General features: G+C 29.1%; 1 long non-coding RNA gene across 1 annotated transcript; it reads left to right on the plus strand.

Moving 5' to 3' along the window:
• The first annotated feature begins 1,654 nt into the window (after positions 1-1,654).
• Positions 1,655-2,694, plus strand: LOC128295378 (uncharacterized). The gene is made up of 2 exons (XR_008285838.1): positions 1,655-1,998; positions 2,407-2,694. It is a non-coding gene; the product is annotated as an uncharacterized LOC128295378 (long non-coding RNA).
• Positions 2,695-4,746: the final 2,052 nt, after the last annotated feature.

Below are 4,746 nucleotides of genomic sequence, written 5' to 3' on the forward strand. Positions count from 1 at the left end.
AAACACGTTTTTTTTTAAAAGATGGTATACTTGAGGCATTGTATCAAAATGTTTGCATGAGAAAGGATTTATGAACATGAAATAATAAGATACAACAATCACAATGAACAAATCCACAATTATGTGCAATTATTCTAAGTAAAACGTGACTAAATTCTTAACCATAGATGATGAACAATTAATACAAAATAATACACAACAATAAATAACATGACATAATATAAAAGGAGCCACCAAATATATACAATGAAATTAGAAATCAATATATAGTATAAGACATTTTCAAAATTGACAAATTAGTTAACACATATTATAAGTTGACAAACTTGTATAAAATTAGAGATTTATTTATAATACATATTATAAAATAAAACATTTGAATCGAATAATATGCAAAATATTTTAAACACAATTTTATTTAGAGATTTACAATGTGCATGATAACTTAAATAATATATAGAATATAAAAGACAAATAAAACACATGACAAGATATAATGTTCATAGCAAATTTATAAAACATGTATATATAAATAAATTTGAAAATAATTATTTGTAAAAGATAGCATGAAATTAATAATGTATATAAAAAACAAATATATAAATTATACATGTAACGAATCTTTTTTTAAAAATCTAATCATACACACAAAAGGTAAAAAACTATATTTACAAAATACATAAATTTGGTGATGTATATTCACAAAATTATATTTATAAAGGAGATTTAAAACAAATAATATATAACATAACTTTACATGTAACAAATTAATTTGGATTGATGGTAAATACAAATAATACATACATAAAGATAATAAAATATGAAAATATATACGATAAGTAAATTGTACAAATTTAAAATATGGTCCTTAAAATGAAATATATTATACACATAAATAACTTTAAGAGATGATATATACATAGAAAAATATATTTACATAAAGTTTTATGAAATTAATAATATGTACTACAAAAAAAAATTAATATTGGTAATGCATATATGAAGAAATTTTAAAAATAATTGTATGTGAAAATATCATTGTGTTAAAATATGAATTTTAAGATTTACTTAATAGTAACATAAATTACATATGTAACTAATTTTAAAACATAATTATATACAAATCCATTAAAAACTATGTGAATATAAACAATATGGCTTCAATAATGCATGTAAGTACTAAATATACGTTTAATAACAATTTAAATGATATATAAAATAGATGAAATTCTCAAAAGAACATAAACATTAAGATATGTAAAAGCATAGAATTAATAGCATACATAAACCAAAATGATTTTTACTTCAAATAATACACTAATTATTAAAATAATAGAACAAAAACATTAAAAAAATACAAAATTCAGCTATCAAAACAACACAAAATATCACAACCCATTAAGCATGTAAAAAAAAATGTATGTGCAGTAAAATAAAGAAATAAGACTTAATTGAAACAAAATTGAAACAGGAGAAACAATTTACAAATGAAATAAAATGAAAATAAGATCAATGTGCCATGCAAACAAACATGTGGGGACTGGTATTGAAAATATCCCGCGCCCATAATGCTGCATTGAACCGCGGATCAAGGTGAAACGATGCAAAAATTAGCAGGCTAAATTTTAAAACACAAGGTAAGCCAATTGGGCGCAAATTGAAGGCTCGCGCAAGAGGGGGGGGATCTAACGTGCAAATCTGCCATTTAAAAAGAGAAGGCGCGGATCCGGGTACCCAGCGGGTCGACGCGCGGATCCTCAATGCTTGGAACTGCGCCGTTTTTGAAACCCCCCTAAACCCTCATTCGGACTTCCTTTTTCATATTGCTTTAACTCAGCCGACTTTCTTTTCCTTTTTGAAAGCAAAAACCCTTAAAATCAATCAGTATGGTTCCATTAGCACGCCTCTGCCGAACCACCATCATTTGGTGACCAGCCGCATGCAAACACCGCCCCGATTACGCCATTGAAGGAGCTTAACCACACCTTGAAGGATTTAGTAAATAATTTCCTTCCCTATTTTCCTTTATTTTGAAAATAAAATTACAATCTTATGCTATTTTTTTAAACAGAACTAAAAAGATTCATGAATCAAAGAACATTTCCACACTAATCAACCTCTCGCCCTTGCCTCTGTATTTCGAGGTTTTTGGGCTCTCATTGGTATTGATTTTCACACTAAAAGAAAAATCCAAGCCAACAAAAAAAAAAGAAAATAAATTAAATAGAGGGCATAAAACTTGAAATCACCTTTTCTAATAAAATTCTTTTTTCTATTTTTTATGCGTGCGCCTGCGTATATTTTCCGTAAAAATTATAGGGATGAAATCAACGGCTTTTTATAGCAAGATTTTTGGAACGAAAAATAAATAAAAAAATACATTTATTTGCTGTATTCTGTTAGCAGTTCTTCTGGTGTATTCCTATGCAGACCTGGCCGTACAGAGGAAACGTGCGAAGAAGGCCGTGCAAGGATTCACTCGTGGGAGCCTCAACTTTCTGACCGATTCCAGAAGCTTGTGGTGCCCTCATCTGCTGTACTCTCTTTTTTGGTGTTTTGGGCCTCGGGTTTGGGTTTAGGATTATTGGGTCATGGGTTTTTTTGGTAATAAAAATTGTAAATGGACTCTTTTGGACTATTTAGTCTTGGACTTTATTTATTTATTTGAGTTTATTTATTTGCAAATAAATTAAATGCGTCCGGGCAAAATTAATTGACTACAATACTCGAACAGTTGTAAGAGACGTAACTGATGACAGTCAAAACGTGTTACGTATAATAAATATATACAGATAGTAATCGATAAAACCAAGAGAAAATCTAATTTCTAGATTATGCATTACTTTAACTTATCTCAGCCATAAACAATTGCCTGAGAATCTCATACCTTTACTTCATATAGCTTCTTAGTTTCTTTTACCATAACAATTTTTTAATGTAGCAAATATTAACTAATCATGTGAAATTCATAATGCTAATAGATGTATAAACAGAGGTTGAAAGTTGAATTTAAAAGAATTATGGAAATAAAAAATATTGTAAATATAAAAGTTATTATTGTACTCCAACAATTGTCAAAAGCGTAACAGACAATAGTCGAACACATTACTTATAATAAATATATATAAATAGTGATAAATAAATCCAATTAATGTCACAAAAAGAAAAACTCTATTTTAAATTACACAATACTTCAACATATTAGAACAATAAACACTTTCCCCATAATATCATACCTTTACATTTAATTATTTTTTGTCTCAATCTACAAATTAGTTCACTAAACATGGAAGGTAAATCCAAAATTGTTAACCCTTCACTCACTATATAAATTTGAATATATAACCTCTGGTTTTCACGTCGATTCAGTTTTCAAGTTGTTTGCTAACAGTAAGTGAGCAACAACGTTGCCCGTAATGTTAATGGATGTATAAACATAAAGGTTGATTGTTGAATTTAAAAGAATTATAATGAATTGTCGAAATTAAAAAAATTGTAAATATCAAAAATATTATTGTACTCGAACAATTGTAAGAAACGCAACAAATGATAGTTAGAACATGTTATATATAGTAGATATATATATATATATATATATATAGTGATATCTAAATCCAATTAATCACACGCACAAAAGAAAATGGAAGAAATTATGTAATACCCCTACCTGTATTCATTGCCAGAATAGGGTACGAGGCATTACCGGAGTTTATGAATTAAATTTTTTTTTATATTCAATATAGCTCCTTTATAAATATCTAACCTTCCCTGCAATATTAAATCGAGACCAATCCACATCAACCAAATCAATTCAACATATTTTCAAGATAAATTCATGCATATTTATAATATAACGTCATCACATATCTAAAACCAGGTTTGTTAACCATACTAATGGCTAACTTTACATTCATTTCACGTTAACATTTACTTTGTTAGCTTATACATGCCATTGATTTCCAAAATAAAGTTTCTTTATATACCGAAATCCGAGGTTGATAAATGTGATGTGTCTCCACCAAATCCGACCTCCGAGCTCTTAACACTACAAAACAGGGAAAAAGGAACGGGTAAGCACTTCGTGCTTAGTAAGCTCATGTAACAAGAATTATACTTACCTAATATTTTCAATACAATACAATAAACATCCATATATCCATTCAATGCATTATTACCCTAATATGCACAAACTCAACATTCAAGTTAGTACAATAATTTCCATGTACCAATAATATATACCATGATTGATGAGCTCATCAATATCATAATTTCTATTTCCTTGTTATTTTTTTATACTTATCTCGTTGAATTTATCGGAATTTCGATGGATTTTCAGAGGTACACTTTTAATGTACAATTCCGGGTCCGTCAATTCATATTCATGTGCGCACATTTCCATTTCAAAGAGCACACTCCATGAACCTCAACCTTGCAATGGATTACCGGTCGAGCTAAATCCTCGCAATATAAACTCATAGAGTATTGTCGGGATTACCGTCTAGGCTAAATCCCAACGACAATTACTCTAATGAGCTTGATCCAATTACCACCCGAGCTAAATTCAGACCCTAATTCGGATTACCCATCCGGCTAAATCCATTTTACACATATTCTTCGGAGGGCTATATCAGATAGGATCACCCGTTCGGCTAGATCCTTTTACCGTCAATTCCTTTTCGAGATCCATCGAATTTTCCTTTCATTCAAACGGGATTTCTTCCCATTTTATCAAATATATCAATGTTT

The sequence above is a fragment of the Gossypium arboreum genome, chromosome 7 (genome assembly GCF_025698485.1).
Source record: "Gossypium arboreum isolate Shixiya-1 chromosome 7, ASM2569848v2, whole genome shotgun sequence".
Lineage (NCBI taxonomy): Eukaryota > Viridiplantae > Streptophyta > Magnoliopsida > Malvales > Malvaceae > Gossypium > Gossypium arboreum.